The sequence below is a fragment of the Lissotriton helveticus genome, chromosome 5_1, assembly GCF_964261635.1.
Source record: "Lissotriton helveticus chromosome 5_1, aLisHel1.1, whole genome shotgun sequence".
In the NCBI taxonomy this organism is placed as follows: domain Eukaryota; kingdom Metazoa; phylum Chordata; class Amphibia; order Caudata; family Salamandridae; genus Lissotriton; species Lissotriton helveticus.
In genome coordinates, this window is record NC_136065.1 from 1829575494 (window position 1) to 1829587748 (window position 12255).

Genomic DNA, 12255 nt, shown 5'->3' on the forward strand with positions numbered 1-12255 from the left:
GTAAAAGCCGATTGAAAAGGGGGCAGGGACACCGCCTGCTGCCTATCCTGCAAAAATGATCGAAACCACATCAAGGCGCTACCTCTCACCCCAGCCTCAGATAACCGATTCAACAAGATCTTATGGTTGACCGTGTCAAAGGCGGCAGACATGTCTAGCAGGATCAGAAACGCTGCCTGTCCCCTGTCTGCACGCCTCTGAAGCTCGTCCACGACGGTGACCAAGGCCGTTTCGGTCCCATGAGCTGGCCGGAAACCAAATTGATCATCCTCTACTAAATGATGCTGTTCCAGGCGTTTGGAGAGGGTTGCACTGACCAGACGCTCGACAATTTTGGCTGGGAAAGGCAGCAGGGAAATGGGTCTGTAATTTTTGGAGCAATCCGGGTCTAAAGAGGACTTTTTCAACAGGGGAGACATCACCGCCTGTTTCCACTGGGCTGGGACAATACCAGTAGCAAGGGATTGATTACAAATTAGGCGGAGTGTAGGAAATAATTCTTCCTCATACTCCTTCCAGATTTTGTGTGGCACGGGGTCCAAAGGAGACCCGGAGGAGATCCCCTAGCCAGCCCACTAAATGCGTCTTCCGTGAGGAGTGGGAACTCAAGTAATGGTTCCCCCGGCGCCCAGGCTGATTCGTCAGTCCTGTCCGCCGGCGCCCTAAGTCTGGTATCATGAAGGTAGCCGGTCTCAGGGGAAACCTCCAAATCCTCAATAATTTGCTCAATTTTCTCTTTAAAGAATTTGGCAAGGTTCTCACAGAGTTCTTGAGACGGGACAATGGCGTTCTTGGAACATTCAGGATTAGTAAGGCTGTTTAATATATTAAAAATACTCCTGGAGCTATTAGTAGCCTTGCAAATCAAGGAGGAATAGTAGTCCGCCTTAGATTTCCTAATCAGACTCTTATATTCCAAGACTTTGTTTTTCCAATAACACCCTAGATGCTTCCTCTTAATCCCGCCTCCATCTTCTTTCTGCTTGTTTACAGCCCTGCTTCAGGTTTTTCAACGTATCGTTGAACCAAGGGGCAGAAACAATCCCCTTGCAACTGCGTGTTTTTAGGGGAGCATGAGCATCCAGCACAGCCGTGATCCCCGAACAGAGTGAGGCATAATTCTCCTCCACTTGCTTATCCAAGCCAAAGGACTTTCTCACATTAAACACCCCATCAGAGGATTTCGAACGTGCAAGAGCCCTCCAGTCTCTGCACAGAAATTCCTTGGTAGCCGGTGGAGCCCTGGTGTGAGCACCCTTAATATTTACAAAACATTTGAGGAGGGAGTGGTCTGTCTAGTCCAGGCCCTAATTGAGGCATAGTGAGCCTAAGCCATAATAGCACACTTTAACATATTTTAGTACGTTTTGTTTCAATTGTAATAGCTCCATATCACTATACACGTGTGAATTACAGTGTATATTCCTCGTTCTGCACAAAAACTCTAACATTACTAGGATGAGCATGAGGTATGTACACAATCAGCACCATACTGTACTGGGTAAGGGCATGGAATGTACACAATCAGAGCCATGCTATACTGGTTTGATAAGAGAAGTGCATATATTTGGCAATGATACACTGCTTGTTCGAGCATACACAACCAGAGCCACACTATACTCTGTCAGCGTGAGGAGTTACACAATCAGGGCCTTACTGATCATGCTGGTCAATGACAAGAATGTGCACAATCAGCGCAATGCTAAACTGCGTAATCGCAAGGAGTCTGCACTATTAGTGCCGTGGTACACTGGGTGAGCATAAGGCGTGTACACCATCAGCGCCAATCTACACTGGGCCAGTGTGAAGAGTGTGCACAATCAGCGTTGTGCTGTACTAAGTAAGCGCACAGAGTGCAGACAATCGGAGCCAGGCTGTACTGGGTCACAGGAGTGCAGTGCTTAATTTGAGCCACAGGTTTTCGGTGCTCGCCACCAGCACCTAATTGTCGTCTCTGGCTCTAGTGACAGCCCACCACATGGTGGCACTGTCTGAGATGCGCAACACAATCGTGTTTATTAAGTCACATTGCATTGAAAGTGGATAATACCAGCCTCTCCCGCCATTATTATAGCTTTGTGATGCCTGAAATAGTCTAAATTGTCACACTTGTAGGAATGCGAAGGTTAGGTGGTATGTTGGCACTGTCATTGGCAGTGCTGGCAAGGGCAATGCAAGGTGCAGGCTGCAGTGGCCTTCCGAGAAGGGCCATGGCACTTTATTGTTTTGAAAATTAAGCACTGAAGGAGTGTACACAATAAGGCCATGCTACACTGGGTGAGCGTGAGGCATTTACACAATCAGGGCCAAACTATAGTGGGTAAGTAGTAGGGCTGGGAGTGGTTTGTGAAGTAGCGCTTTGCGAAGCTACGCGAAGTGCACTTCGCACTAAGCGAGCTTCGCGTAGCACTATGCGAACTGCGTAGTAGCATGTTCGCACTGTGCAAGATGCCGTTCTCAATGATTGCACAGTGCGGACAAGCATCCGGCAATGTGAAATCATTGAAAACAGCATCTTGCACAGTGTGAGCTGTAGTTTTCTGCCGATCGAGGAGATTTTTCGTCGAGCTGCAGCTTTCTCAACGCGGACTGGTAGTTTCTCATCGCGAGCATACGCGACCACTCGCAAAGAGAAAAAAGACCTCCCCGCGTTGAGAATCTCGCAGGGAGGTTTATTAACACGCTCGCGATGGGCAACTTGATGTTGCTGATCGCGAACGAGGAAAAAGTCTCGCCAAGATGTTATTTTGCTTGCTCGCGGTCGCCAACTTGTTGAGGAGCGCGAGCAAGCAAAAAATGACAGCTGCACTACGCTATGCATGTTCGCACTGTGCTACGTGCAGCTCGCGTAGTCCGAAGTTGTGCAAACTTCGCAAATTACGCGAGCGTAGCGTAGTGCTTCGCCCAGACTTGTTAGTAGCTGCATGCGTAGCGCTGATAAGGAGTTGGCTTTGTAATAGAAGTGGTCTGCTGCACGCGCCTCTATCTCTTTTTCCAGCTCCCCGAGGTTAGTTACAGCAGGCACTGAGGGGGCTTGTGGAGAAAGAGTTGAAAGAGGGAAAGGAGCATGAGCCAGAGTATCTGAGTATGGATGGGGGAGGGAGGCAGTGCTTTAAATGGGTCGGTGCCCACTGGTACTGAGTACCGGCACTTCCGATTTTGTTTGCAGTTAGTACAGGCACTTCTCTGTAACCAGGGAGAGTACCGGTAACCTGCAGGCTCAGGTTAGTTAGGTTTCTGCTCTAGTGCAGGGCAGAGGCCGCTCTGCTTCTGAGGAGCTTGTAATTAATTTGGCTCAAGTATTCTTTTTCAGAGTTGCTGGTGAAGATTCTAGCATTGCCCATTTAAATGCCCCCAAACTGCAGGGGGGGGGTGAGAGGGGTTGGGTAACTCTGTGATTAGCAGGACAGGGTCTCTAGACAGACCCTGCACTGTCAATCAGGTGCACAGCGACCATTGGGGTGAAAGTGCCATCATGACTTTAATTTTATGTTATGAGTTAATCTGTGTTTTTTGTCATAAACACATTTCTCATGTGTTTTAACATGTGCTGCAACTGGTACAGAAGTCAATATGTATGATTATATTTTGCCCTTAGCCCCGCCCCAGCCCCACCCACTTGCCACACCTCTATTGTAATGAGTGTAATGCACTTGTTTTTCCCCAGCACTGGAGAGAGGGTTAGCTAGATGGGAAGGTGGGCGCAGGACAGCTTTCAATATTTTTGCCTTGGATACTTTTGATTCATAGGCCAGCCCTGCCCTAAAGTTTGCATGGGCAGGTCTTGGTGCAAGCCGTAAGTGTCTACTCTCCCAGGCGCTGCCCGGGGTCACACACGCTTTGCAGGAAGGGGCTCAAACGTCACAGGTGCGACATGGCGCGAGTGATAACAATGCGTGCATTGGCTCCCACTAACGAGGTTTGATTTCGGATGATGGGGCAGAGTGCAGTTAATGAGCTTATTGGAAGGAGATAACAGAATGAGCCAATCGCTCGATCGCAGCCCTGCATCTGCTGGCTCCAGGGGACCCATACGTCACAGCGCGGGGTCCTATTGTCTTTACTGGAGGTAGAGCTGACGTCAAAAGAAGCGTGTTCATTCGAGGAGAAAGGTCACCGTGGTAGGACATATTCAGACTTTCTGATTAAAACATGATGTTTCTCAGGATCATATTGATTTCCAGAAACGACCTTAAAGGCTGTGTGTCACTGAAGAGTCAGGAATGGGCTTCGCTGTCAATCCCTAACCAGCACTCCTCAGGCCTTTTGGCTAGGTTTGAAGTTTGAACGATATAAATACAACATACTTGTCAGTGAGGAATAGAGGTGGGGGAGCCAATAAATTAATAGGGAGAGCCGTACCGGAACTGAGACAAGAGACTGGCTCGGATCTTAGAGCCCCTGCACGAGCCGAGCCCTGAACATGTTTGCTATGTAAACCATACAACAAATATATGATAGAGTCTCTTCTTCAAAATTCCGAACAGTTTATTTCTTTACCATGCGGAGGCTTTGAAATGAATATGTTACATTATAGCACTGCACAGAGAAGTACTTTATTAAAAGTGATAGTTTTGAAATATGAACCATTAGTGAACTAAGAGGCACGTAAGCCCTGTACGTGGTCCAGAATTTTTGAGCAACAGTATAGTAGATTTTTGTACACCTGGTTTTCTGAACTCACATATTTGAATAGTATATTAAATCAAACACAATAGTTTTTTGTAGAACTGGCATTCTGAACTCATGTATTTTGAAAGTGTTTTCATACATCAATAATGAAGGGGAAAAGGTTTTGGTGAAAAAAAATATTTGCCTAAGATCACTCAATTTAAGTGGAAATTCTTTGCACAAATCAGGAAGTAAATGGGTAATCTCTTTGTCTTACCTCTTGTTAAGGGTTGGGTTTTATCTCTTTGTGCATTTTTGTGCAGTTTTTATATACGCCTGGACCTGGGGAGATGAAGTGATTTGCACAGAATCACTGAATGTTGAACCGATGCCAGGTCTTGACCCTGGTTTCCCAATTCCAAAGTCAGCTCTGACCATAACACCACATCCCAATTACAGGAAAGGAGTCAGCCAGAAGCCACATGAAAGTGTGGCTTGTTTTGGGCTCAAGGTTCAAATAGGACCTCAAGCTGAGCCAGTGCCAGGCTTCAGGCTCGAGCCTGGCTCGAGATTTCAGTGGCTTGCCCACCTCTGGTGAGTTAGTTATGTAGGTTTAAGGTGGGGCCTTCAGCACGAGTAAATCGGAACTAATTTGTAAGAGTGAGTTTCATAGTAGGCCCTTAGTTACGGCCACAGCTTCTTAGAGCATGCCAGGGCTAAAACATCCCTCAAATTCCTATTTCACTGCCAGGATGCCTTAGTACACAGACCTCACCATTTCATGCAACATCACGGACCCACAGAATCCACACTCCACATTTAACAGCATGCCTGCTCAGCTGATGCATACAAAGACATGCCATGATACATCACACCCTTTTCTTACATACATGACAACCTTTTCAAGCTAGGTCTATGCATCAGTAGTGATAAGTCTAAACCAGGACTTAATGGTTGCCCATAATTTTACGGAAGTGTCTATCCATCCAGCCTCCAGCCAAATAGTGCATAATGTTTGCCACCATTTAACCTGGCAGGCTTATACCAGCTGATTTAATGGTGACAGTCGCGACTGGTGCAGGTAAGAGAGGTGGAGCAGGGCGGGGCGGAATGGAAGTCGACAGACCACGGAATAGGTTTTATTTAATATTACCTATTCCGCTGTCTGTCGACCTCCCACCCCACCCCACATCGCCCGCCTCGCCACTCTTACCTACACCAGCCGCCACAGAATGGGGAGGGACGGCATTCTACATTTTCTTCAATACTCTGAGATGGACAAAGAAGGTCAGAGTGGACACACTTGTTTGAATAGTTGCCTGGGTTCCTACAATAAACAGAAACACTGTCCTCCCATCCTATGACCTTTTGAGGCAGTAACTACAAACAAAATTGGATGGCCCAATCTAAATATTTCCTGACCAGAGACAGGGCTGAATGGAGTCAGTCGCGTCAGGCTTTCCTGAACTGGGGACCTACGCATTTTCCTTGCTAACCCCCATGACCCAGCACCCTGAAGATGCTTTGGCAAGCTCTATGCTTTCCCAAGCAGGGCCGCATACATGTCATGCGCAGGGCCACTGAAATGTGAATGTCCTGATTTTTGCTTATAACAATGATTTACCACATTTGGCACATAAACCATCATCTGCTGCATAATCTGCAGATTTTAACCAAAGAAAAAATAGTTTCTAGCTCAAATCGATCAAAAGTTCTAAAACCATAGTGACTGTGTTTGTGCCAACAGAAGGCCCTTCGCAAAGGTTAACTGGACATCTTTCAGTTTGTTATTTATGTATTTGGGTGTCAAACTGGTACTAATGAGGTGAAATCTTTGTCTGGACAGAATTACCATGTGTAAAAATAACAAAACCATAAACTAATACTATCAAAAAATGTGCCGCATTATGCAGCACGATTTGCTTTTTCCTGCAGCATAATTTAGTAAACCCTGTCACATAATTTGGCGCTCTTCTGCCGCATAATCCAATGGTCCTGGTCATACGTAGCACTGTAGCCCACTCAGCTAGTCCTGGTGCCGAAACAGGAGCTCAAAACTCAGTATGGAAAGTAAAAAATCCAGGACTGATGGTGTCATCAATTACATGACATCGGATCACTTGGCAGGTTTTCACTTTATGTATTTGTGAGATTTTTTTCTACTAGAAAACAACGTCGGTTACAAATGCGTGTTAAAGTGAGGATGGACATGACTTCTCTTGTATTTACAGAGCAAATATTTGAAATACACGCAGTAGAAAAAGGGAAGTGTGTTCTTTTGAAATTCAAACAAACTTATTTTGTGTTAGGTAAATAAAAACCAGGATGGGTTATAGTAACACTCCGAATCACCTTAGCAATCCACATTCGATCTTGCTTTCACTTTTAGGTCTCTATTTTCTAGCTGTTCTTCCATCTTTCCATGTATCTCTGATTTTTTTCTTCCTTTGATCGTTCTTTTTTGTTCTATACCATCATACCTCTCCTGTCACACTGGTGCAATGTGACTGGAGGTGAGTGTTTGAAAAGTTTCAGCACTCCGTCCATCATCTCCTTGTCTTTGCTTTGTTTTCCCTAAATTGGCAGGGTATGCCCAGACGTGGGCCCCTTGCTCACTTTGCAACTGGATTCAAGTGAGCCTGGCTGATGAGGGCTGTTAGCCCGAAACCAGTCCCAGAATGCTTGTTTCCGGTCCAGGGAAGACATGGCTTGGCAGTTTGGGCTGGACAGTTCCCATGAGGCACAGGTTCAAGACTGATTTGCATATAGCTGTGTCTGAACTGGGTTGGCCAAGTGAGCTAAAGAATGATGATGGATTCAACCCAGATCTGTGAAAGGGGGTGAGTGTTTGAAAAGTTTCAGCACTCCGTCCATCATCTCCTTGTGTTTACACTGGTGCAATGTGGCAGTCAAAAAAAGAATAAAACGCAAAATTGCATCTCCCCACCCACAATGCACTGTTTTTCATTAATCATTTACCTGTTCCATATTTTCAAATTTATGAAATAAGTGAATCCTGGTTGGGTCAAACTCAGTGCATTCCCACTTCATTAGTATCTTACCTCAAGCAGAGCCATTCATTGTAAGCCACGTCACCTGGCCCATTTGCAGGTGAAGTGGGCACTAGTTGTGTTAAGGCCTGTGCTTAGGTTTTACACGTGTGTGCTAATTAGAAAGCCTGTCTCAGCTGATGAGAATAGATCGCGGTCCCAAGTTTAATTGCATATATTATCCCATGTTCTGTTCCTTTATGAATACAATGTAAAAGGCCACTAGGGGAACATGGCGGCCGACAGGTAGTGCCGGTCTTACCTGCGCATAAATAGTGTGCCTTCTTTGTGAGTGCTGCTGTAGGGAGGTCTCGGCGGGGGCTCATTTGTGCGGGTTACAGACCTTGAGGAGGGGGCTTGGGGCAGTGGGTCGGCTCTGTGTAGGTTCAACCCCGTACAAGTGTGTGGGCAGAGGCTGCGGCGTGGCTCGGCAGGGGCTAGCGAGCCGCCACCAGGATTAGCTTCCGGGGCAGCGGCAAAGCAGCAGCCTGTGTTGGGGCCGGCACTTTCTTCTTTGGACAACAGATTACTTCGCAGGGCGGCGAGGTGGATGCGGTCCACGGACCACTCATGACTCCAGTGAGGAATGGGATCAAGATAATGTTACATTAGGGGGGTATTCAAACAACATGAACTAGTGCCCTTAGATTGTCAGGGGGTGGGGGGAGTGGGAGGTTAACCTATTCACCAAACAGATACACGTTAAGTAGCAGAAATATCTGGGAGAAAGGTATTTCAGAGACCCCTTCAGTTTCTTTCTCTACAAAAGAAGAACCCCCCTCAGATTACACAGGGAAAATCCTCCCTGCCAAAGAGTGCCAAACTTCTCTCCCTTCGCCTTCTGTGGCTATAAAATAATTTGCTGATAAACCATTACCCAAAAATAACAGGAAGAGTGCACTACAAAAAGACTGATCAAGTGAAGATCGCCCCTTTACTCCGTTCATACTTTAAGGTCCAGTCTAAGGGAGAGCAAGTTGTTCCTCCTCCCTCGTCTGCCCCGTCTCTTTGCACATCATTTAATCCAGTAGTTTCCCTAAAATAATGGATGTCACCAATGTTAATAAAGGGACAAAAGACACACTTTGTTTAGATAACAGTTTCACTCCCTTAGCAGTAGACGTCAACGCGGAGCATGACCAGAGAAGTCATAAATGTATGACTGCCCCAGCTCAATCTCTTGATTCTGGAGGGCTGCATTCAGAGGGGGATAAGCAAGCTGAGCAAGTTAGTATGGAGAAACATCTATCCACCCTATTAACAGAAGTTAGCGAAAAGTTTGAAGCGTCTGAATTAAACCAACAAAAGATTTAGAGAGCGTGTGAAGTTCTGGATGATAAGATCAATAACTTGATGGAAAGAGCAGGGGTAATGGAGTTGTCCCTAAAAGAGCTTTCTAAAAAAGTCGATATTAACAAAGATGAGATTCAGAGGTTGAAGAATGGGGATAAAGAGCTTCGGGACGAAATTGAAGCCCTTGAAAATAGCACAAGGAAAAATAATATCAGGATTTTGAATATACCAGAAGGTCTAGAGGTAGAGAATATTAGGGTTTTCATGATTAGCCTCCTAAAATAATTTAACCCAGGACATTGATGAACGTATCTTAGAAGACCAGCAAAGAAAACTCAGAGAATGATCCTGTTAAACTTGAAGTTGTGCTCTCTTAAGGAGAAAATCCTTGCAGGGGCTCTCAAAGCAGGAACATATGAGAAGGGGGATTGGTCCTTCTGTATAAGATCAGACATTTTGCGTGCTATGCAAGACAGACAATGGGAGTTAGGGAAGTTCATTCAAGAGCTCAGAGGGCTGCACGCCAGTGCTAACATTGGTTTTCTCGCCTCCCTAAAAGTGATGGTAATCTTTCAGAATGCCTTTAGTTATTTGGGAGGGCCCCCAGAAATGGATAGATCATTGTGTGTACCACTCAGACGTGTTCAGTGAAGGGGGTGGCACTCCTTTTTAAGAAATCCATCCAACCTACTCTGGGTGAGTATGTTGTTGTTTCTGTAGGCAGATGGGCAATAGCCAAGGTTAACATTTCTTGCTCCTGGCTGACATTTGTAGGGTATTTTGGACCCAACTAAGACGACCCTGCCCCCCTCCAGGCTTTATTCCTCCATCTTGTTGACATCAATATCCCTATTATATTAGGCGGGACTTTAATGTAGTTATTGACTCGGTCCAACATACATCGTCTAGGAGGACAAGTGCTGTGGCACCTAGTATGAGAACTATGTTGAAACAGTTGATTATGGACATTGGACTTATTGACACCCTGAGACTAGCGGGCAGTAAAGAGGAGCATGCCGGGGGAAGGTTTACTTTTTCTAATACAAAATATGGTCATCGGTCTAGGTTAGACTTCTTCCTTGTAGACTCAGTTACTAGCAAGAACAGCATCAGAGTTAGTCACGTACGGGAGCATTTATCAGATCATTCGGCAGTTAGATCAGAGATTACTCTAATGAATAGGTCTCCTGCTTGGAGATGGACTCTAAATCGCACTTTACTCCTAGATCCACAGGTAGTTGAAAAACGGAAGGTTGCCACAAACAACTATTTCCTCTCCAATATAGACTCTGCCTCCTTGCATATTGTATGGGACCCACATAAGGCCTTCCTAAGAGGTATTTTAACTAGTCTGAATGTTGCTCAAAATAGGAAGGTAAAGGAGGAACTTTGTAAACTTGAAACCTTAGTACGTTCCCTTCAGTTAGATCTCAAAGAGGCTACCAATGTTCAAATTTCGAACCAAATCGAGCAACATTTAAAACTAGCAGGTTCAGAACTAACTGATTACTTGGAGGTAATAGTGAGGAGGAAATGGGAAGCCAGTAATCTTTCTCATCATGAGTATGGGGAGGGTTGTGGCAAATTGCTAGCCTGGAAGGTTAAGTCCAATCAGACAAGGAATATGATTAAGGAAGTTAGATGTCAAATATAGATAAAATAGTCTCCGATGATGCCAGGATTGAAAATGCCTTTGCACATTTTTTTTAAGATCTCTATACAGAAGACCTGATGGGGGAAGGGATCTAATTGAGAGCTTTCTTCAGGATTTGGAACTGCCATCTTTACAAGGGGGCCTCCAGGGATGGCCTGAATGGTCCCATTTGTCTTGAGGAAAATCTCAAAATTATTAGTAACTTAAAAAAAGGGAAAGCCGCTAGCGCTGACTCCCTCCCCAGTGAGATCTACATGGTCTTATAAGAGGAGCTGGCACCTATTCTGTTACAACTTTTTAATTCTGCCTTCTTACGTGGTTCACTGACAGAATATCAATGTAAAAAATAGAGGTGTAAAAAAATTGATGAAAAAATATAGAATGTAAAAATAACTACTCCATATACTTAAACAGGCAAGTACAAAATGATCGAAATAAAAATATTGATGGTAAAAATATAGTTGTACAAAATTAGGCCTGGGTGTAGTTCACGTAGTAGCGCTACGCGTAGCTACGCAAAGTGCATTTTGCACTACGCGAGCTACGCGTAGCTACGCGAACTGCATAGTGCACTGTGCAAAATGCTGTCTGCACTGATTGCACAGTGCCGAATGCATGTCCGCACTGTGCAATCAGTGCAAACCGCATCTTGCACAGTACAAGCGATCGTTTTCTGCCGCTCAAGTGGATTTCTACTCGAGCGGCAGCTTTCTCAAAACGGACTGGTAGTTTCTCATCACAAGCAGTCGCGAGCATACGCGACCACTCGCAATGAGAAACCTGACCTCCCGCGTTGAGAATCTCACTAGGAGGTTTATTTTCCACGCTCGCGATCGGCAACTTGATGTTACTGATCGCGAATGAGGAAAAAGTCTCGCCGGGATGTCGTTTTGCTCGCTCGCGGTCACCAACTTGACGTTGAGGACCACGAGCAAGCAAAAAAGAACCACTGCACTACGCTACGCGACGAGTGTTTGCACTCCGCTATGTGCAATTTGCATAGTGCGAAGCAGTGCAAACTTCGCAAACTACGCGAGTGTAGCGTAGTACTTAGGCCAGGGTTAGACAAAATATCGATTTTTATATGTAAATAAAATAAAATAAAAAATATGAAATATATTAAATGATAAAATTAGTTAAAATAAAATAGATTTAATATTCATTTTAACAAATATAACACATAAACTTAATTAAAAAAAGTTAAACACCCATTCATAATAAATAATATATGTATTTACTTTTAAATAATTAATAAACTATTAAACTATTAATTGTAATTAATTTTATAATTTAAAAATTATGTAAAATATATATATATATATATAAATATATGCAAAACACTCCTTTGTGGAAAGAAGCAGAGGCCACGTCGGGGGAGACAGGAAACACCTTAATGAAGCTTTGACTCATGTGTGGCGAATGCATTTCGGCATTATTTAGCCTTCCTCAGCGCCCAGAGTCTATGAGCAGGGTGTGGGCAAAAATGAAAGTTTATACAATGTCCTGCCGCATACGGATAGGTTCGCCTCCGACCCCGCCTCCCAAGTGGTCAATCTACTGCACCTGAAGCCGGGTGACTGCAGCGCAAATACTGGTCCCAGAATGCAGCGCTTCAATGAGGTGAGTGATGCGGGGGGATCAGGTGCT